The sequence below is a fragment of the Furipterus horrens genome, unplaced genomic scaffold (assembly GCF_987537825.1).
Source record: "Furipterus horrens unplaced genomic scaffold, mFurHor1.1.pri manual_scaffold_17, whole genome shotgun sequence".
Lineage (NCBI taxonomy): Eukaryota > Metazoa > Chordata > Mammalia > Chiroptera > Furipteridae > Furipterus > Furipterus horrens.
In genome coordinates this window covers 91,035,025-91,058,672 of record NW_028327187.1, presented here as the reverse complement: position 1 = coordinate 91,058,672, position 23,648 = coordinate 91,035,025, and the positions used below count along the sequence as shown (strand labels likewise).

Genomic DNA, 23,648 nt, shown 5'->3' with positions numbered 1-23,648 from the left:
TGTGTGTACACTTTACTCATCACGTACACAGCAGCAGATGGGGGAGAGGAAAACATTTGCAGGCCTCTCACAGCCATTCTGGTTGCTGACAGTTTCTATTGGAGAAATTCTCTTCTTAGGCAAAAATATTTACTTATGGTTATCTCTCTCTCTTCAAGGAAGGAATGAGAAGGAGGACAGGAGCTTAGTGAGTTAAGAGCTTCAGGGAAACAAAGACAAGGTGCTTGCTTTGAGGGAGGCCTCTGATGTCTGAGCTCCCTTCTCTGGCAGCTGCCGTGGAAAATGGGTCTGACGCTGGGCAAAGTCTGTGGGCAGATATGACAGGAGTGTGTGCATACATTTGGGACGTGCACAAGATGCACTCTGCATCATCACTGAAGCACTTCTCATAGATATTTTGATGGGCTGCTCTAGGTAATTGCTCTAATGTGTGGCTCTGTATTTCCTGGGGTGTGGATAGCTTGATCTTCCTGAAGGAGTCAAAGATTGAGCTTGGCAATTTGGGGGCCACTGTGAGAAGGACTGGTTGCTTGCCTTCATCTGTCTTCCCCCTCACACACACCTCCAGAAGGCTCTCTAGACTCTGTAATGAACTCTTGGTATCAGCCATAGAAAACTGACCATTCCTGGCTACTCTCTAAGTCACTTATTGGAAGTTTAAGGGAACTAGCCATTAATCCAGATGCTTTATACCTCATTTATTCCCCAAGACAATCTTTTGGCAGTACTAGTAGTATCCCATGATGGTTAATCGTATGTGTCAACTTGGTCGTAGCATGCTCAGACATTTGGTCAAACTTATTTTGGGTGTGTCTGTGTTTTTGGATGAGCTTAACATTTGAATTGGTAGACTGAGTAAAGCTCTCCTTAATGTGGGTGGGCCTTGTCCAATCAGTTGAAGGCCTGAATAGAACAAAAAGGCTAAATAAGAGGGAACCTTGCCTGCCTGACTGCTTGAACTTGCACATTGGTCTTCCCCTGCCCTCTAACTGGAACTTACACCATTGGCTCTCCTGATTCTCAGGCCTTCAGGCTGGAGCTACAACTACTAGCTATCCTGAGTCTCCAGCTTCCCAACTGCAGATCTTTGAACTTCTCAACATCAATAACCACAGGAGCCAATTCCTTATAATCTATAATCTCTCTCATATGTGTGTGTGTGTGTGTGTGTATGTATGTATGTGTGTGTGTATATATATATACACACACACACACACATATATATATATAATTGGTTCTGTTTCTCTGGAGAACTCTGACTAATACATATCTCCATTTAACAAATGAAAAAAAAAAGAAACCCTGAGCCACAGGGAAGCAGATTCACTGCATAAGGTCTTACTTAAGAAGTTAGGATTTGGCCCTGGCTGGTGTGGCTCAGTGGATTGAGCATCGGCCTGCAAACTAAAGGGTTGCCAGTTTTATTCCCAGTCAGGCACATGCCTGAGTTGTGGGCCAGGTCCCAAGTTGGGGGCACATGAGAAGCAACCATACATTGATGTTTCTCTCTCTCTCTTTCTCTTTCCCTTCCCCTCTCTATAAATAAATAAATAAGTAAAACTTAAAAAAAAAGAAGTTAAGATTTGCACCCAGACAGTGAGACTCCAAGCCCCCTCCCCTGCCTAAACCACTAGTTCTCCTGCCTTCTGGCTCTTTAACTTCTACATATTCAAATAATTCCTCAGAAGATTCAGCACAGCAGAATGAGCTGAGAAGTATGGGTCCTGTGCCACTAACTTGCACTCCCTATCCAAACCACCCACACACCATGATGGAAGGATTAGTGAGAATTCCTGAGAGCTGGCTTGCTGCTGCCTGGGTTCTCAAATCTCAGTCCCCCTGAGAAGACAGGTGATATAGTGAAAGCAGGAGGTGAGAGAACTGGCTTCTATGTCTACCTGGGTGTTGACATGCATGTGGCCACCCTTCTGTGCCTCAGTTTTGTCAGCTATGAAAGGGGAGGTGCAGAATCAATTATTTCTGTTGCTCCTGAATCCTGTAATTCATCAGGCAGGACTACGGCCTTCCAGATAGCTCCAACTCAGCCATTTCACAGCCCGAGTGCTTCCTAGTGAGTGTACCCAACTGCAGAGGAAGGAACTTAGAGGATGACAGTTCAGGGGTTGCAGCCAGACTCTGCCCTTGACTGTGAGACTTTGGGTAAGTTCCTTAATCTCTCCAAGCCTGCTTCTGTAAAATGGGGCTAATGACACCAACTGCAGGGATTGCTGAGATGGTTAAAGGAGGTAATGGAGGCAATGTGCTAATATAAGTGGCCACACAATCCATGGTGTTTCCTTCCCTTCCTCATTCAATTTATGTCAACACAGCTCATTTTCTCAGCCAGAGGACTAAAAGTGTCACCCATTTCTTGCCTCTTCCCTTTCAGGAGTCTAAGAAAGCCTGGAGAACACTATGAGATCCAGTTCCCCTCTTAAAGGGTTGACCTTGCCCTCTCTCTCGAATGTCCTGTCCCTCTTCCTTGTTTCCTGGCTCTTTTCCCTGATTCCTTTCTTTCTCTCAAAAAGCAGTTGCTAAGAAGCTCTCTATATGTACATTTGTGCTGTTTCTTTCAAGGTCAGGTTTCTGCAAGCTTCCTGCATGTGAAACAAACACCTTCCCTTCTTCTCAGCCTGCTCTCACATGGCTGCTTAAAGCAGAGGGAAGGATGGAGGTCACCCCCATGGGGCTCTGTGTGTGTGTAGACATGGATACCCGTGTATGCATATGTGTACACAAATATGCAGAATCCCACATATGTGCACACACAAATATCCATGTATATGTACACATATGTGTGAGCGTGAGGACACCCATGTATGCACCAACACCCAAATCAGGTTCTCTAGCACCTGCACAGATGAGTCTGATAAGACCCTCTTCTTACCCTGCCCCCAAAGTGTAAAACTACTTGAAGGACATAAGATGTGCCTGGGTAAAAGGAAAGAAACCATGTCTGTCAGTACTCTCTTCATCTTGAAGCCAAACATTATAAGATGTGTTTTCTTCCTTAGGGGAAAGAAAATTATTAAACAAACAAAACAAGATGGGGCAGAGACATACCAGGTTCATGGATTAGAAAACTCAACATAGCAAAGATGTTCATTTTCTCCCAAATTAATCTATATATTTAACACAATTCCAATCAAAACTCCAGCAAGATTTCTTATAGGTATAGGCAAGCAGATTCTAAAATGTATTTGGAATGGCAAAGGAACTAGAATAGCCCAAACAATTTTTTGATAAAGAAAAAAGTTAAAAGAACCTCACTACTTATTATAAAGCTACAGTAAGACAGGGCAGTATCGGTGGAGGAATAGACACACAGATCAATGGAACAGAATAGAGGGACCAGACACAGACCCACCAAAATATGGCCAATTGATTTTTGACAAAGGTAGAAGGCAATCCAAAGGAGAATGGATAGTCTTTTCAACAAATGGTATTGGAGCAATTGGACATCCATATGCAAAAAAAGTGTAGCTCAATATAAACCTCATATGTTATACAAAAATTAACTCAAAATAGATCATAGACCCAAATGTAAAGTGTAAAGCTATAAAACTTTTAGATGAAAACATAGGAGAAAATCTTTGTGACCTAGGGTCAGGCAGAGTTCTTAGACATGAGACAAAAAGTATAATCAATAAAAGAAAATTTATTAAATTACACTTCATCAAAATTGAAATTTTTTGTTCTGTCAAGGACACTCTTAAGAGAATGAAAAATCAACCTACAGCCTAGAGAAAAGATTTGCATATCACCTATACAATAAAAGACTTGTATACCAAATATATAAGGAATTCTCAAAACTCATTAGTAAGAAAACTAACAGCCCAATTAATGGTTAAAAGATAGGCAGTTCACCAAGAAAGATAACAGATGGCAAATAAACAGAAACCAATGTTCAACATCATTAGCCATTAGGTAAATGCAAATTAAAATCATAATGATATGCACACTACCTACTTCTAAGAATGGCTAAAATTAAAAACATTGACTTTATTAAGTGCTGACAAGGATGCAGGGCAACTGGAACTCTCATCTGTTGCTGGTGGGAATGTAAAATAGTATGGCCACTCTGAAAAAAAAGGTTTGGCAGTTTCTTATAAAGTTAAACATATAATTTCCATATGACCCAGCAGCCCCACCTCTAGGTTATTTACCCAAGGGAAATGGAAATGTATGTTCACACAAAAATCTGTCCATGAATGTTCATAGCAGATCTATTCATAATTACTCCCAAACTGGAAACAACTCAAATATCCTTCAATGAGTGAATGGTTAAACAAATGGTGATACACCCATATAGTAAAAAACTATTCAGCCATAAAAAGAAATGAACTATTGATATACTCAACTTGGATGAATCTCAGAAGCATTATGTTGCATTAAAGAAGCCAGTCTTCAACAGCTTATGCGCTGCATGATTCCATTTGTATGAGGTTCTGCAAAAGACAAGACTCTAGTGATGGGGAATGGATCAGTGGTTGCCAGACATTAAGGGGGGGAATGGATTTGACTACAAAGGGAAAGCACGAAGGAGTTGTTTCGGTGATGGTGTTACCAAACGGGGACTGGGCTCGAACCAACTCTGCCTTGGCCCAGCGGGTACTGTGTGGGTTCTTGATTTCATACAGGAAAGATTTCACAACACAAGCCCAGGTGATTTTGAGAGTATGTTTATTACAGCTGAGGACAGTGAAAAAAAGGAAGGGTTTAGGATAGAAGCAGCAAAAATAGAGAGCCTAGCGGGGGCTGCTTTGGCTCTCTAGAAATGTTACAGGAAAGAAATGAGCCTAGGCGGGGCTGCTTTGGCTCATTGGAAAGTCAGAGAAAAAGGGTCCTTGGAGAGAGGTTCAGGGGGTAAGCCCAGGACAAGCTGCTGCTGCCCACTCCTCCCCTCGTATGGTCCCTTACAGTTCTAGGTGAAAGAGAGCAGATACAAGGCGTAGGTGTGATCAAGCGAGAGACAGCTTGCTGTGGGCCCTTTGTTTTGAGGCTTTTTATCTTTGGCTGGAGGGAATCCTAGGGAAGGTCTTAACAGAATATTCATTAGCTTTCCAGGTGTGTCCTTCAATATGTTGATTCATCAAAATGTGCCTATAGAGGGGTTAGGGGTTATTTTCTGGTTAGTTTTATTTTCAAAGAACGTCATCGAAGAGGGACCAGGACCAAGGCCGGTCTGCCCCCAGATGGTCTGGGATATGTAAACCATTTATTCCTAAGTGTCCTTGGTTAGAAAAGATAAAACCTTGTGATCCATTAGCTGGCTGCAAATTGCTCCAATTGTTTGGTCTCGTTTAATTATTTTGTCTCAGTTTCCCTTATTCGACATGTCAAGGAATTTCCCTAGCTTCTTACTATCCTGCTTCATTGTAACTGATACAAGTAACCTGATCGTGGCAGTGGTTACAAGGATGTATATATGTGTTAAAATGCATAGAACTATACATACACACACACTCACATGCCTACACACACATATACACACTCCAGGTTCGAGGGTATCCCTTGATGGATTAAACACCCAGCACCATTTGTCTGTTTGAAAGAGTCATGAGTTCTTTCCTCTTTGAAGAAGGGAGATTTGATGCATTCACTGGACAGACACATTCATCATCTATAGAAGTTGGAGGTTAAATATTTTGCACAGCGCTTCCCTACCACCCCCCACCTGGATGCCACAATCCCTTTTTGCCACAACTTCAGTCAATCCTAACCTTTCTCTTCTATCACAATGTGCCCAGATCTGTGGGGACCATATTTTTAAATCCTAAACGGGCCATGTGGTCTCTAAGAATCAGTGAATTTATGGACAAAACAGGACAGAAGGTTTGAAATGTGGACTTGACTAAAGGATACCCAGGGCCCATGGTAGTCCTGCCCTGACAGTGTCTGGGGCTTGCCATGACCCCCTGTAGATGCTGCATCTGTCCCATTTCTTGTCCTCACCCCCTTCTCCCTCAGAAAGGGGGATAGCTGTGGTGGAAACGCGACTCCTGATAAACAGATAAGCATATTAGGACTGGCAGAAATTAGGCCCCTCAAAGCAATCGGTCTGAAGATAAAACAGAAATTTAATGAAAATTGAAAATACAATCCATATTATGTAGCCATTAAAAATGATGTTTACCAGGAGTTTGTAATAACATGAAAAATGCTTGTATCACTACGTTGAGCAAGAAAAGAGCAAATTACCAAATTGTGTGTACAGTTGATCACAATTATATTTGAAAAGATATATTGTAAAAAGACTAGAGTTTAATACACTGTAATGCTGGCAATGACTGACTTTCAGTGGGAGGAAGGGCTTCCCCCTACAATTCTGTCTTTTAATCTATATATTCCAAATATTTTCTAGAATGACTGTGAACATCTAATTTAAATTAATCTTTAAACTTAGAAAATAGAACATTGGAATTTTATTTTAAAAATATAGGAGCACTGGTGCTACATGCATAAATGAACAAATATTTATTCAGCACCTATCGTGTCCTGAATCCTTTGTACAATAAAACCACCACCGCCCCCCCCTTCACCATAGCAAAGTCTCTCCAACACGCACAATGTCATCATCTATGCACTGCATTTGTGATTAAGCACCTCATCAAATAAATAAGGCAAGCTCAAGTACCTGGTACAGATATCATTGACAAGTCAGTTTTCTTTTGACATTTTTGCCAAGACAGACACCCTATGATGAACCCGTGCTGGGGTCTGAAAGGTCCCCAGTAAAAATCCTGGTCTCTCCCGTGAAGTCACAAGCTTCCAGAGACTCTGACTCAGCCTCCCCCTATCCCAGCCCCGCCCCCAGAGCTCATCAAACTCCATCTACTTTTGCAGCTGGTAGTCCACTCTCTCACACCCTGACTTCTCTGACTGACAGAATCTACCTGTCAATCACAGACTGCTCAACAGCCTTTGAGGAGTTAATGCTGGGCCCCTCAGCCTGCTCAGAGTTAATGCCTGCCTTCCCTGACATGGGCATTCTTTCCCTTGAGGCTAAGACCTCTCCCAGCCTCCCCACCAGGCCCCCAGAGTGTTCTGCAGGCCTCTCACAATGCCTGGCCACCTTCATTAGCCCTGTGGGCCTTGTGGGCCCCTTCTCAGTGCAATGCGCCATTCACACTGATCCCCGCCCTCCAAATTCAGTGTTAGGCCACCTGACCCCTGTCGGCAACAACTTCTGTGACATGACTCAGTGTGGGAAAGACCAGTGACATTTTCTAGATAGATCAGACCCCACATGCCTCCTTTTACCCTGTCCATCTTCCACTGCCGCGGCCAGGAGAGCAGGTGGGGGTGCTGCTGGGGCTGGCCTGGAGCTTGCAGGCCTGGAGTGCATGCCACCCTGGGGCCTGGTCTTGAGTTTTGGGTTCCTGGAGAGGATTCTATAAGGGGGTTCTATCATTGCTTGTTAATCACAAAGTGGTGCAAGCAAAAACAGGAGAATCAAGCATTGAGCTGAATTTGCACCAGCGAGATAAATTAAACTGAGCCCCGAAAAGACAGGGAATGGGGCTTAGAGCCTCTGCTTGGCAATAGGAACCAAGGGGTAGAGCAGGTTTGGGGTGTCAGAGACAGGGAGAAAGAGACAAAGAAGAAGGGAGATGCGGAGGGGGAGAAGGAAGAAGAAAGAGACCTTCAGTGACTTTGGACCATGCTTTGAGCCCTGTGCCAGAACTGGCAAGAGATAGTCCCAATCTCCAGAAACTCCCAGTCTAATTGGGAAGGCAATTGAAGTGCTCTGTGGTGAAGGCCAGGATATGGACAAGTATAGCACAGTGTGGATTCCAGATAAAGGACTTGTCTCTCAGCCTCTGCGCGCATGAGCATGAGTGTGTGCGAGCGTGTACAGTGGTGGGATGTCAGGAAAAGCCTCCCAGGGAATGTGATGACTGAAGCAACTCTTGGGTGATGGGCAGCAGTTGCACAGACAAAAGATTAGGGAGAGGTATTCCCGGTGGAGGGAACAGCAGGTGTGAACCCACAACCCAGCTCCAGTGTTCTCATTCCATTTTCTCACAGGACCTCGGGAAGATTTGCCTGGGACTTAGTGTAAGCCCCACTTTCATTTTCTACCTGAGGTCACTGGTGATGAGCCCATATGCCCAATGGGTTTTTGAGCCTGGGAGGTTTGGCTATTTTGCAAAGATGCTCCCTTGCCCTGTTGGATGGTGTCCTAGTCACTGTTGCTGAATAACGAACCACTCCAAAGCATGATGGCTTAAAACAACCATTTGTTACATTCATGGCTCCTGTGCATCAGGAATTCAGACAGGAGCAGCTTATCTCCACCTTAGGAAGACTGGGGCCTCAGACAGGAGGCTGGGGTAACACAAACGGCTGGGGGCTGCAACCATTTGGAAGCTCCTTCCACCATCAATATGGCTAACACTTGAGCTGAGATGACTTGAAGGCTGGGCTCAGATGGGGTTGTCCACCAGTGTGCTTCGTACAAGACACCTCCCATGTGGCTTAGGCTCCCACAGTATTGCAGCTGGATTCTGAGAGTGTCCCTGGAGTTGGCATCCAGAGAACAAGGATATCCAGAGGAAGACCTAGGTCGAAGCTTCATAGCGCTGGCTGACCCAGCCTGGGAAATCATTCACTACCACTTCCACTGCATTCTGTCAGTTTTAAGTGAGTTACTAGGCTATCTCAGATTCAAGAGGAGAGGACATAGATGCCATCTCTTGATTGGGAAAGTGTTGAAGAATCTGCAGACTTGTTTAAAACTGCTCTGGACCACGTCTATGGACTAATCTTGCCCTCTGCAATACACTGGATACTTTTAAAAAATGACAACATTAAAAAAAGAAACCCAAGAGCTCCTGATAGTGTCATTGATGGGTTTATTAGGGGGAAAGCCCAGATCTGAGAGTCACAGAATATTTGAATGACAGCTTGAACCAGGACAGCCACTAGCAGCAAGTTCATTCCAGAGGGAGCTTAATGTACATATCAGCTCAAATAAATGTCCATTCCATCTGTTGATGGGAACAACAAATGCAGAGAGTAGTGTACATAGGGAAGAGATGGAGTGCTTAGAAAAATGGAAGGATGAGCGAGGCATTTTACTAGTTAGCAAGATCGGAGAAGTGTCTCCTTTCTGAGGCCCCCTTAATTAAATAGCCCTAGGACCTAAGGTTTGGCCAACCACATGGCTTTAGACAGGTCACTTTAGCTTTCTGCTTTCTGTTCCCTCATCTGAAAGGTGAGAGGGTCAGATGCAAATCTCTGAGGTTAGTCTGAGGTTACTCCTTGATTTTAACTGAAAGAATGGAATCCAGTAGGTCAGGGTGAGTTTGGCTAATACAGGGGCCCATCCTTCAGTTCAGCAGGGCTTTACCAAGCCTGCCAGTATAAACCTGGTTAGGAAACCAGCCAAGCAGAAGCTCAGTCTGTGTCTTCAAAATACTGCATGTCTGAGGTCCTATTCTCAGCCAGAGTGGACAGAGTGCCCAAGAATCCAGTACCATGGTTTCACGGGTGCATACCTTTTATGAAGAATCATATCCCAGGGAACTGTTAAAGTTGATATTAAAAAGAAAAAAAGCATTTTTCTGTACCTTCCATGAAATTTTGGGAGAAAAATCTTGGCAATTACTCTAAGCTGGCAAAAGAGCTATCTGACACATGATTTTTTAAAATCTTAAGTGGATTTCTTGACTCACCTCATGTAGAATCCTGGCCAGAGCTTTCCTCCAGGTCTGGATCAGGTCCCTCTTGAGGTTCTCACACAGGATTCTGCAAGGCCAACATGACCTCAGGACTAGAACAGCACAGGTGCCCTCCAGAGGCCTGAGGAGGATGTGGAGCCTATGCAAAAAGTTGGCTCCATTCCACTAGCCTCAGACTTCTAGTCTCTAGATTAGGACCTGGGGTAAAGGCAGAATCTTGGCTGATGAAAAAAGCCATCCCATAAAACAGGTGGGGATGGGGGTGGGGTGTTGGTTCCAGCAGTGTGGGAACCAGAAGCCTAATCACCTGGCATTTGCTAAGGTCCATCTATAAATGCCCAGGTTTCATCCTTGTGGAAGATGATGTTTTCCAAAGAGGGCTTCAACAAGAGTGCGTGTTCTTCCCATATGCTCTTCTACAATGCAAGGTAGAGTAGGACCTATGTCCCATATCCCTTGAGTCTGGTGGCCTATGACTACAACAGAAGTGACACTATCTGACTTATGATGCTTTGTCATTGAAGGCCACCAAGTTTTCTCATGGTTGTGTCTCGGGACTCTCATTCTTAGAACCCAGTGACAATGCTGTGAGGAAGCCCAAGACACATGGACGGGCCCACGTGTAGGTATTCAAGCCAATAGCACCTGCTATGGTCCCAGCCAAAAGCCAGCATCAACCCCCAAATGGATGACTGGAGGAACTTCCAGCTGATTTCAGCCCCAAGCCTTTGAGACACCCCCAATCTTTGAGTGTTCCCAATTGAGGCCCCAGACATTATGAAGCAGAGATAAGCTGCCCCTGTTAAAACCTTTCCAAAATCCTGAACCACAGAATCTGTTAGCAAAATAAAATGGTTGTTGTTTTAACCTGGTAAGTTTGGGGCTGTTTGTTACAAAGCAGTAGTAACTGATACACCTATGAACTGGCTGTAAACCAGTATTCTTAAACTGTAGTCCTTGGACTTACCACAACAAAATGGGAGGTGTGCTAAAAATGCAGGTCCTGGCCCCACTTCAGACTCAAGGAATTGGGATTTCTAGGGGATAAGATCAGAAAAATCAACATTTTAAGTAACTACCGCCACATGATTTTTAGACATTGATGTGGGCAATTCCATTACTGCAGGGTTCAGGACACAACCTTTTTTTTTTTTTTCATTTATTTTATTTTATTGTTCAATTATGGTTGCCTCAATTTTTTTCCCCATTGCTCTCCCCTGCTCCCACAGTCAATCCCTACACAACAGAAAGTAAGAATTCCTACCCTTCGCGACAGCATGGATGGAACTGGGGAAACAATCTTGATAAAGATTATCATTGTTGTTGTTTTGGCTGCAAGTTACAAACCAACTCTAGTTAACATGTGCCCCAAATGAGACTTTTCAAATGGAAGCAGACACACCTCTCACCTCCAACTTCTCTGTGTATCTCCTTCATTTTTCCTTCTCTTTCAGACCAACCATTTATCCTCCATGCTGCCTTGCAGCCATGTGTGGTCACATGACAAAACTTAGATGTAAGGGGAAGAGTCTTGTGAAAAATTTCTGGGAGTCTTCCTGCAAAGACAGCTGACATGTGTCTTTTGACCCCTTCTCTACATTTTGCTGACTGGAGTATGGACATGAAAGCTAGAGCTGGAGCAGGAGCAGACATCCTGGACCAGGAATTGATCTTGGGAATGGAGACTATGCACAGTTGAGTGACAAGAGAGTAGGAATCTGGATCTTGGTCTAGAACAAGCTGAGGTCAGAAAACCCACCTAAGTCGAGAGACATACCAGGAGAAGCCTGTTGGCTGTTTTCAAGTTCTTTTCAGAACCCATAGGGTTATTTAAGGTGTTGGTGACAGACTATTTGCTGGTTCCAGGATCCCATGAGGAGCTAGATACCATCTATCAAAGCCATCTGGATTCTAGGTACCAAGGGGAGACAGATCTCCTGGTGGCAGGTGCTGAGGGTCTACCTTCAAACTTAAGTTTGTGCTGAAGACCTAATTAGGGCTTAACTTGTATCTGATTTACTCTAACATTTGTTTTTATAATAGATGGCATTTAATGAGCACTTCCTATATGCTAGGCAAAGTGCTAAGCACTTAGCATACATGATTTTATTTACTCACAACTACATGAAAAAGTTTCTCCTATTAAGAGTGTGAGAAAACAGGTTTATAGAGGTTTTAGGTAATGAAGCTGAAGTCAGACGGATAGCAGGCAGGGAAGCTGAAACTCAGACCCAAGTCTCTGTGATTCTAAAACTCAGGGACCAATGTTTTGATCATCTTCTAGAATCCTAGTCCCTCCCCTTCTATCTGACTAAAGTCAGCTCTACAAGCTGGCATTCCTCCTCTCCCCAGGGGGCAGAAACCTGGGATACTCCCAAAGATCTGGCAACTTCTGCCTTGGCAAGTTTCTTTAGCAAGGCCGTAGATGAAAGAGGACATGCTGGGACAGGCTGGGGTGAGAGGGCGATGCCTCTGAAAGGGTTTGGAAAGTGTCATTGGTCCAGGGCTCAGGGAGAGTTGGATAGAAAGCAACAGTAGGCACTTGTGAAAGAAAGCTGAGTGTGTTTGTGTCAAGCATAATAGGGAGTGAATCCAGCCAGGGGTGACAGCTCAGGGGAGCTTTTCAACCTTGAGAGCGCCCCTGCTTTCAAGTGAATTATAATTAATTGCTCATTCTAGAAAACTAGAAGCCCACCTCTCCTTTTTCCTTTACCTTAACCCAACTCTCCACCTAAACTTCTTGACTTGCAAACCACTAATTAAGAGGCAACAGAAACTACGAGCTGCTAATTAATACTAATTAATAGGGCTACTTAAAGTAAATGCTATTTAAAAAGCCTGAAGTGTTTACCTATTACTGAGTTAAATTGGAAAGGTCATGCCAAGTTTACACGGCTGCGCTGATGTCCTTCCATTCATCACCTTTCTTTCCAGACCCTGCCCTCCTTTCTAGCTACTGCCCATGTCACTCTGATGTGCCTTCTCCCGATGACAGAAACCCTGCTTCTGTTGACTGTGCCTGGAATAAATGCTTTGGTGGAGGCAGAGGACATTGAAGTAAGTCTGCTGGGGATGTTTTGGTGTCAGAGAACCTCAGAGAGTCTTCTGAAGGTGGTCTTGAGGGTCTGGGTCTTGCAGCCCAGTCTAGACCCCTTTATCCCCACAGCCTCCTATGTCCTTGAGTTTTTATACTTACAGGTGAAGGTGCTTTGGAAGCCAAATTAAGGATGTCCTCTACAGGTTTCTGGGCCTCCACTTCCCAGACACATGGAGAAGTTACACTGGTTGGTCCATGTGACCAGTTGTGGCCAATGTGTTGTGAGCAGGAAGTGAGCTTCCTTTCCCTTTGCCACCACAGATGGCAATATCCTAAATTAGCGACCTATCAAATTGTGTCCTAGAGTGAGGGCAAAATAAAGCAGAACCCCCCCAGTCAATCCCAAATGTGCATATTGCATGTGCACGAGAAATAAATCTTTGTTACGTTAAGTCACTGAGAATTTAAGAGGCCATTTGTTACTGCACAGGAGCCTAGCACTTGCCCCAGTGGTTTCTAACCTCTTGGTGTTGTGGGTCCATTTCCCAGTTTGGGAATTCTGGTTAACATACTTGAAAAAATTAGAGATCTCATATGACAATGAGTCAACAGTGGGCACAAGTAATTACTCACTCCAGTTTTTCAGCATCTGTACAGGTGCCCACACTATCACTCTTCAACTCTCTGCACCGTTAGCGTCAGTAAGTGCTCACCCATTTCGGACAATCACGACTTCCTGAGAGTTGGCTTGATGCACGCCACACCTGTTTCCTATGCTTCTAACCTCAATGCCTGACCTGCTCAGAACAATATTGCACCTGACACGGCTCCAGGAGAGTTTCACATTCCGTGGTTACTCAGTTGTTATGAGGGAACTCACCTCCATGCAACAGTGGCCTCCCAGTACACTTCCAGGCAAGCTACCCCAGAAATCACAGGAAAGAAAGGCTCGCAAACCAAGGTAAAGAGCTCAGATCACACAGTGCAGTAAAGCAACTGAAAACACACACGGAGAGAGAGGTGGGCTAGGTTCACACACTTAGGAGTAGGAGCTGACAGAGGACCCTGTTACCTGAATCCTGGGGTAGGCAATGCTTTGTCTGTCTCCTTCTCTGCTCCCTCCATTAGCCTTACCCTCTGGTCCTGTGGTTTATGAGACCACAGTTGAGGTCTGAGGTGCTCAGAAGTCTAGAAGTTGCCTGGGGCCAATGGCACACTCATGCTCTATCGGAGAAAGGCAGAGACAGCAGGCCAGGCTGCAGTTCTCCAATTAGCCTGAGGAGCAGCCATGGAGGTTATTTGCATTTCTTGGGCACAGGACACATAGGGCCAGGATGAGTATTACCAATGGGTGGCTGAATATTGAGTGCCTCGTATGCCTCATGTATATTTAGTTTATTATGAATATTTAGTGCCTCAGGTGCCTTAAATATATTTAGTGCCTCATGAATATTTTGTGTCTCTTGTATATTTAGTGCCTCATGAATATTAGGAATCTCTTGTTCCTTCCATCTTTTTCTATCTATGTTCACCCATATGCTCTTCCTTATCTGTCTAACATTTCTCCCAGGTTACTAACTTACTTATCAATGACAAATTTCATCCATTCCACTTCTTTTCCTGTAGTCTATGGCAGAATTGAATATTCTCAAAAGTGCAGCAAATATATATTATGTTAGTTGTAGCAAAAGCTAACTTGGTCAGAATTTTATCACTCATCTAGAAGGGTTTACAGGGCACAGGGTACCTCAGCACACTGTTCTACTTTATACCAGGCATGTGCCAGGCATTACTCATGTAATCTGCACAATAGCCCAGCAAGGTAAGCCTTCTTTTGCTTACTTACATAGGAAGACATTGCAACACAGAGAGGTTTAGACACTTGTTAGAGGTCACATAGCTGGTAAGAAGCATAACTAGAATTTGAACTCAGATCCATTTTATGTTCTGTCCATTGGGTCATGCTTTTGGGTTTTCATCTTCACTGGGAGGTGGGTGATGTTCTGCATCAGCTTATGCTTCCTATCTTATTACCTCCACAGCATCCACTCTAGTACAAGCTACTAGCACCATTCACTTGGACTACTGTGGTACCCAACTCTGACTTCCTGGCCCACTAATCTACTCTATCCATAGTTCCCAAAGAGACCATTTAACCACACAAATCTGATTACATCACACTCTCACTTAAACTCTCCAATGACTTCCTATGGTTTTCCAAATAAAGATTCAAACCCTCACCATTACCTATGACCAAGGTCTACAAGGTCTGCAAGGTCTGGCCCCTGCTAACCACCTCAGCTTCTCTTTTACCATGTTCCCTCTGCTGTCTGTCTTCCAACATACAAATCTTTTATCAGTTATCAAATATGCCATGTTACCTTCCATCACAGGCTATTTGCACATGCTGTTACCTTTGTCTGCAATGCTTTTCCCTTCCTTCTTCATCTAGTTAATGCCCATTAGTCCTCCTATTTTAGCTTGTGTGTCTCTTCCCCCAAGAAATTCTCCTGACCCCTATAGTTTAGGTCAGTTTCCTAGTTTACAAATTCTCCTCTTGCATAGTACCAGTGTCAGCTTATAATTATATTTGCATTTGTGTAATTATTAATAGCCTCTTCACTGACCTGGAAATGCTCTTAGATCAGGGACACTGGGCTTTTGCTCCCACTGTATCTCTAGTGCCCTCTCTATAGGTATTTGTTGTTGTCATCAATACAGATTTTTTTCCTGAGGAAGTTGCCAGAGCCCCTGAATCAGGAACATCCTTAGCTAATACTCCCTCACTTAGAGGGAGAGAAGGACTACTTCTTTGTCTTACCTGGAATCAAACTGATGGTCACCTGTATAGTATGACCTCAGGTGCTCTCAGAAGTGCCTTCCCTTTCATCACTTTGCTGGAAAATTTCATGACAAAATCATGTCTTTGAGATGGAATCTTCTGTGAAAATGCAAATCCCTCTAGGAGAACTTTCACATAAAGCCATAGCTCAGTTAGAATCAGAATCCAATCACATTTATTGAGCACCTACTGCATGCCAGGGACTGTGCTAGGCATTTATCACCTATACAGTATATTAGTTATTTATCCCCTGGCTGGTTTAGCTCAGTGGATTGAGCGTCGGCCTGCGAGCTAAGTGTCGCTGGTTCGATCTTCCAGTCAGGGTACATCAGAGAAGGAAAACTCTGATTCCAAAAAACCTCCGCTGCCTTGCGGCATACCTCTTCAGGGGAAAGGCTAAGGGAGTAAACCCTGACAGAAAATCCGGAGCCGGAGTCCCTAAGGCGGTTTGACGTTGTAGTCAACACCGGCAACTCCTGCGGCGCACCTGAACCCAAGCTGTATCGACTCCGTCTTTCCCTTGGACCCTTCAGCTGCGAAGAGAGGGGGGGTCTGCTGCATGGGCAACAGCAGACCCTCCATATTACCCTGCCCAGGCTCTGTAGCTTCAGCGTCATCATAAGATGTCAATTCAACACGGGAGGAGACAGATACCATGTCACTCCCGAGTCGGACTGCACAGCCATTCTCGGCGGTGCAGATAGACTCTTAAGAAGCTACACCATCATCTCTCGAGACGGATGGCTGCCGACGACGAGTTATTTATTGCTGCATAATAAATTACCCAAAACTTAGAGGCTTAAAACAACACACTTTTTTTTTTTTAACCTCACAGTTTCTGCAGGTCAGGAATTTAGGTGTGGTTTAACTGGGTACTTCTTGTTTAGGGTCTCATGAGGCTATAGTCAGGGTGTCGGCCAGAGTCACAGGTTCTACTTGGGAGCAGAGGGAGAATCCATTTCCAAGATCACTCACATGGCTGTTGGTAGTCTCAAGTCCTTGTTGGCTGTTGGATGGGAACATCAGTTCCTCACCAAATGGGTCTTCCTGTAGGGAGCTAACAACATGGCAGCTGGCTTCACTCAAAGTGATTGAGCAAGAGAGGGTGGGCAAGATGGAAACCAAGGCTCTCTATCGCCTAATCTCAGAAGTGACTCCCATCACTTCTGCTATATTCTATTTTGATTAGTTAAAAGTGAGTCAACATATCCTGTGCACACTCAAGGGGAAGGTATTATACCAGGGCATGCATACCAGGAGACAGAGGTTATGGGAGTCATTACGGAGGCTCCCTACCACATATCAGTTCTCATTTTCTTCTCCCAGCAGCCTTGTAAGGGACTTTTATCTTCATTTCAAAAGAGAAAAAAGCTGGTTCAGAGAAGGTAAACAGGATGCTTAAATTTTGTGTGTCAACTTGGCTAAACGGTGGTGCCCAGTTGTTTGGCCAAACCCTACCCTAGATGTTGCTATAAAGGTATTTTGTAGATGTGATTAATATCTATTGTACAACCAGTTAACTTTAAGGAAACCAGATTACCATTGATAACGTGGGTGGGTGTCATCCAATTTGCTGAAGTTCTTAAGAGCAAAACTGAGGTATGCAGAGAAGAAGGAATTCTGCCTCAAGACTGTAACATAGAAATCCTGCCTGATTGTCCAGCCTGGAAGCCTGTTCTACAGATTTCAGACTTGTCAGCCCCACAATAGTATCAATTCTTTAAAATAAACCTCAATGTAAATATAAATACAGGGTGGGACAAAAGTAGTTTACAGTTGTTCATATGGAAAATAATACAATAATTAATAAATAACAATATAAGAATAAACCCTGTTTTGCATACTTACAACTGTAAACGTACTTTTGCCCCACCCTGTATATATCCTATTGGTTCTATTTCTCTAGAGATCCTACTGATACAATAAGTTTCCCAAGTCATATAGTGGGTAAGTTGCAAAGCAAAGAGGTGGAGAAAGAAGTTGAGAGCACAAAGCAGTCATTCAATCAACAAGTATTTACTGAGTAATATGGTAGATTGTGTTTTGCAAAGATGGCCACCGTAACATATCCCAACCCACATGATCCTCTTATAATAGGATGTTGAGGCTTCTCTGATCAAGGGGTGGATTTGTATTCTCTCCCTTTGAATCTGGGTGGGTATATGACTGCACAGAGGTGACATTTTATTTCTGAGCCTAGGTCTTAAAAGTTGACACCACTTTTGCTTACCCTTCTTGAGATGTGCACACTTGGAATTCAGCAGCCATGCTGTAAGGCAGCCTAAATAAGTTTCTGGAGGGACCATGTGAGGTGTTCTAACTGACAATCCAGCTGGAGTCCCAGCCAACAGTCGGCATCAACCTCCAGACAGGTGAGTACACAGGCCTTCAGACAATTCTAGCAACTGCTTTTGAGTCTTTCCAACAGAGAGCCCAAACATTCTGAAGTTCTTGCTCTGTCTTGTTGGAATTCATAACATACAGGAAACTTCAAAGGATTTAAAAAAATCATGACTGTTTTAAGTTGTAAAGTTTAGGGGAAATTTGTTACACAGCAATAGATAACTGGGATATCTAACCTTGCACCAGGTCCTATTGGAGGCCCAAGGGATACACTGCTGAGCAAGATGGCTACGACCTAATGGAGTTCTGTAATAGGCCACTCGGGTTGCTATAACAAAATACCACTGACTGACTGGGTGGCTTAAACAACATTTATTTCTCCTAGTTCTGGAGCCTGGGAAGTCCAAGATCAAGGGTCCAGCCAATCATTTTCTAGTGGGGGCCCTCTTTCTGGCTTGCAAATGGTTGTCTCCTTGCTGTGTCATCACATGGCAAAGGGAGAAAGAGAGTTCCAGTCTCTTCTTCTTTTCTTTTTTTTTAAATGGGAAAATAGATGATTTATTTATTTGTATTTAAACTTATAAACAAACCTACCAGCCAAACTTGCATTATCATGACACAGCAAAACAAAAAATATCTTTTATAAATACTTGAGTAGTAAACAAATTAGGGGTTTTCCTAAAACAGCAAAAGGGACAGAGGAAATCAGTGAAACATATTATCATTTAACCATTCACCTGAATTGAGGTTTTTAACAAGCCTCCCAATCCCAAAAAACACGAATAATCTTTTATCACCTGTCTTTGTACTTTTACTTTCTATTCTTGAGGTTGAGATTCTAGATCCTAGAGTAATCCAAAATAGTATTATATCTAATTATCTATAGACACAGACATCTTGTATATGTCTATAGCAGCAAGGCTACAGAAATCTCTGATTAGATCCGTCATGCCTCAGCCCTACTCCTCCAAATGGGCATAAAAAGAATAATGAGAAGCAGCATATCAAGGTAGAGATACACAGAAAAATCCTAGGCGGAAAAAAAAATCCTAGGATACAACTACTGCCCAAATTGAGATTGAATACACCTGTGATCACACTGAATGTTCATGGCTATATGTTTGTGGAGTTGGGAGTCATGGAGTAATCTTGGAACAAATCCATGGTTTGCTGGGTACTGTAATACTCAGGGGTTTGCAGTATTGCCTCATAGCTTTCTCCAGCAGTTTCCAAGGTGGCCTCTAAATCACTGATGGGAGTTTTCTGGAACTGGATCTGGGGCTGCAGGGATTCCTCTCCATAACTATAGAACTGATTGTTCCACGCCTCATTGTTCCAAGCCTGGTTATTCCAGGCTTGGGGGCACCAGGTCTGACTATTCCAGGAATGGTAGTTCCAAGATGGGCTGCTCCAGGAATGGCTGCTGCAAGATATGTTACTGCAGGTCTGATTGCTACACATTGAAAGGTTTCCAGAAGCATTCACCAGACATCCCTGGTGATGATAAGAAGAGAGGCCCAAGTACTCTGTAGTTGCTGAGCTCGTCTGAGTTACACGGTTGCTATTTTTTGGCCAGCTGTATTTCTGCCACCTCTTACATTTCATTCTCTGGTTCTGGAAACAGGTCTTAATCTGTTTGTAGCTAAGGTTCAGGATGTTGGAAAGTTCTTGCATCTGCTGGAGGCTGAGATATTTCTGTCTCTGAAATCTCTCATTGAGTACACAGAGCTGGGTCTGTGAGAAGACGGTTCTGACCTTCTGTTTTTTGACCTGGCCTTTTTCCTCATTCCCTGTACAGAAGTGGGCAGTATGATGTTGGGATTAGTGGAAGAATCAGGGCTGTTCTGAATAAGCAGGTCCATGGAGGAAGGAAGAGGAGAGACAGTCTCTGTGTGGAGTGTCTCAGCAGATGACATTTGCAAGGATGCATAGTTTTCTTCAGGCTCATACATCTCAGGCACTGGTGAAGGTTCCCTAGAATTAGATGCTTTGGGGCAGGGCAGGCTTTGGGGAGAAGCTGAATCCACACTCATGTTGCTTTGCAGTAACACACACCAACCAGCCCAATCTAGGAAAAGGTGCCAGTCTCTTCTTATATGGGCACTAATCCCATCATGAAGGCTCCACCCTCATGACCTAATCACCTCCCTAAGGCCCTACCTCCACATACCATCACATTGAGGAGTAAGGCTTAAACAAATGAATTTGGGAAGGAGCACAAACATTCGGTCCATGGCAAGTTTACATACCAAATGCAAGAGGCAGTGCATCACCCATAAATAAACAAGTAAAGCCCTGGCTGGGGTGGCTCAGTAGGTTGAATGTCGGCCTGTGAACCAAAAGGTCACTGGTTCCACTCCCAGTCAGGGCACATGCTTGGGTTGTGGGCCAGGTCCCTGGTTGGAGGATGTGTGAGAAACAAATGATCAATGTTTCTCTCTCAAGTCCATGTTTCTCTCCCTCTCTTTCTACTTCCCTTCCCCTTTCTCTAAAAATAAATAAATAAAACCTTAAAAAAAACAAGTAGATAATCTATCAGCACTATCAAGAAAATAAACAGGGCTATATGTTTCAGAAGTACTGCTTGAGCTGGGGTGGTCAGGGAAGGCTTCTTTGAGGCAGTGCTATGTGACTTGAGATGTGAATGATGGGGAGAGGTAGACAAGCAAAGAAAAGTGGAAAGGCATTCCCAGATCAAGGGATAGCAATTTCAAGGCTCGAACTAAGTCCAGACTTGAATGGGGGCTCTTTGAAGGATGTCAGCAGCTGGATGGTAGCAGAGGGCTCTGAGGGATCTGGTAGAGATGGATCCCACTGCCTAAGGCAGGGATACAAAATTTCATTTGTTGAGAATGAAGTGCCAGGACTCTTGTACTTGTCCCCTCTTAGCCAACATGTGTGTGTAGTGGTGGTGGTGGGGGGTGAGAGTTGAGGGGAGTGAGGAGGTGGGGAGCACAGGTCATATCCAGTGCTCCAGGAAGGCAGATCCTGCGAGGGGTCAGAGTTGGTCCAGCCCTGCCCAAAGCCTGCCCAGTGCTGAGCTGACCTCCTCTCAGACTCAGGGAGGGAGGAAGGAAGGAAGGGTGGGGGTGGCAGAGGGACTCCCACGCATATCAATGGGCTCTTTCTCCTTTCAATAAGCTCAGCAGAACCCCAGCCTTTGTCTGGGGCCCCTGCTCCCCTGGCAGATTTCATAAAGGGCCTCAAGCTGCAGGCTGAGGCTAAGGACAGGGCAATCCGGGCTGTCCTCACAATGGCAGGGTGAGGAGGTTAAAGTCCAGTGTCAGCTGCTCAGAATCTCATCCCTGGGGCTTTTCCTGCTTTTGTTATTGCTGGTCACAGGTCTGATATTTGATGGGGGCCTCTCTGCAGTTAGCTGCAGAAAAAACTCGGGTGGGGGACAGCAAGGCTGGCCTTGGCCGAAGTTACAATGTACTCGTGAGCCAGAGGGCGGGAGGGCGGGGGGCATGGCACAGAGGAAGTATCTGAAGGCCATATTTGCACAGTCTCTGGGCTATCAGATTCATCAATTTGTAATCTTAGAGCGCCAGTGTCTCAGGCAAGGAACCAACTGCCTCATCTAGTGGACAGTTCTCAGACAGCAAGCCTGGTGGGGTTTTGAGGGAAGGAACTTGTCTGGTGAAGACGCCACTGGGGGACTAAGGAGACTTCGCATCTGGATTCGCCAAGAATTGTGAACGTATGTGCCAAAACTGCCCATCCCCATCCACAGTACAAGGAAAGATAAACTGTGATAGTCATACAATGGAATACTATGCTACAATAAAAAAGAAAAGAACAAACTACTGAAACCTCAATAGTGTTACTGAGCAAGGGTTCGCTGCCAGGTGCCCATAGAAGCCAATACTGGCTTCTGAGGGCAAAAAAAAAAGGCTGTTACTGCAAGGTCGACCAGCAAAGAGAGAGGAGGCAAGGCTCAAATCTGTCTCCCCATCAGGGTTCAGGGTAGGATTTTAAGGGTTTTCAGCACTGGATCTTCCTGGACAATGGATCCTTCACACCTGAAAGGGTTCTGACATTCGGGTTCCAGATATGTCCCTGTCTTGTGGTTCCATGGGGAGGAGAAGTTAAGGGTTCACAAGTGTTACTGGTAAGCTTTGGTTACAGGTCCTGTTAGGACCAGTTTCAGCTGGTTCTGTGTTACAATAACACAAACAAATGTTATATACATGAAAGAAGCCAGACACAAGTGAGTAAATGCTGTTGGATCCCATTTATAAGAACCTTATAGACAGGCGAAACTGATCTATAATGCTAGAGGTTAGAATAGTGATTGCTTATGGGGATTTTCACCAGGAGGGGGCACAAGGGAATCTTCTGAGGTGTGCGCTGGAATTGCTCTGTATCTTGATCTGGACAATGGTCACATATGAGTTACACCTATCTATACATATATACATGCATCAAGCTGTATATTGAAGATCTGTGCACTCTACCATAAGCATGTTATACTTCAGGAAAAAGAAAAAGAGCCCTGGCTGGTGTGGCTCTGTGTATTGAGCGCCAGCCTGCAAACCAAAGGGTCGCTGGTTCTATTCCCAGTTAGGGCACATGCTTGGATTGTGGCCCAGGTCCCCGCTTGGGGGCCTGTGAAAGGCAACCACACATTCATGTTTCTCTCCCTCTCTTTCTCCCTCCCTTCCCGTCTCTCTAAAAATAAATGAATAAAGTCTTTTTTAAAAAAAAGAAAAAAATGACCTGTCCAAGGAGAACTCTGCTTACCTTTCCCATACAACCTCTGCTGTGCGAATCAGAGGAAAGTGCTGGGTGTTAATTAACCCAGGGACTGTTCAGGGATCTGGGTTCCAGCTGCACTAAGGGAGGGTTTCAAGCCACATTCTTAAAAGGAGTCTCTTGCTGGCTGCTGGTCCCTCAACTCAGTTCTCCTATCCACAGCATTCAGTAAGGGGCTGCCGCCTGTGAGCGCAGCAGCTGAAAAGCCCTTGGGCCAATTACTAACCGTCCTCACAGCAGGTGGGGCCAAGGTCAAGGCTGGCTTCATTCTCTGTGGTGCCACCTTCACAGGGTGTTTTTCCACCACTTCCTCCTTGCAGCAAAAAGCTGCCTATAGCTACATGACCACAGCCTTCCCCATCCCCTCCCTGCCTAGAGCTCCTAAACTTTGCTAATTTAAGTTCCTGAACACATTTGTTATTTTGATTGAATCTCTTGACTTTCTCCAGCCTGTCCCTCTCAATTTGAATTACCTTACCTTCCATATTCTGTCCACTGCAGACACACACAGATCCACAAACATATAGACACATTCCTCTCCAGAGGTACTCTAGGCCAACTTGTTCCAGGGCAGCTTGGAGAGGTCCTGGGTGCTTCTTTGTGTCCTGAAGCCAACAGGAAGTGAAGTGCTAAAAATGAAGGCGTGGGTGAATAAGGGGGGGAATGAGTCATGCAGCAGATGACTGTCTCAGTAGCCCTGCAAGCTAAGTCAGAACTCGGAAGCAGGTAACGTTTTCCAAGCTGGCATGACATTTGTAAGGGCAACAGTTAGCAGTGCCCGGGCATCCTGGAGAGGGGTGGCGGAAAGGGGCAGTCCTTCTTAAGTGTCTCCTTAACATTAATCATCTCACCACCATAATCACACCAGGGCAGGATTCAGAGGAAATCTGTAACTACTTTACTGTGGAGAGATATCTAAGAAATACAGGACACAGTTTCTACTGCTGGAGAACCTCAACATTTTTTTTAAGTAAAAGGCATTTGT

At 44.5% G+C, this 23,648-nt stretch overlaps 1 long non-coding RNA gene and 1 pseudogene across 1 annotated transcript; both read right to left on the bottom strand.

The window, feature by feature from the left end:
• Positions 1-8,854: 8,854 nt before the first annotated feature.
• Positions 8,855-23,268, bottom strand: LOC149991586 (uncharacterized). The gene is made up of 4 exons (XR_016508657.1): positions 23,142-23,268; positions 10,654-10,723; positions 9,681-9,753; positions 8,855-8,993 (listed from the first exon to the last, which is right to left on the bottom strand). It is a non-coding gene; the product is annotated as an uncharacterized LOC149991586 (long non-coding RNA).
• Positions 19,022-19,941, bottom strand: LOC149991587 (homeobox protein NANOG-like; annotated as a pseudogene).
• Positions 23,269-23,648: the final 380 nt, after the last annotated feature.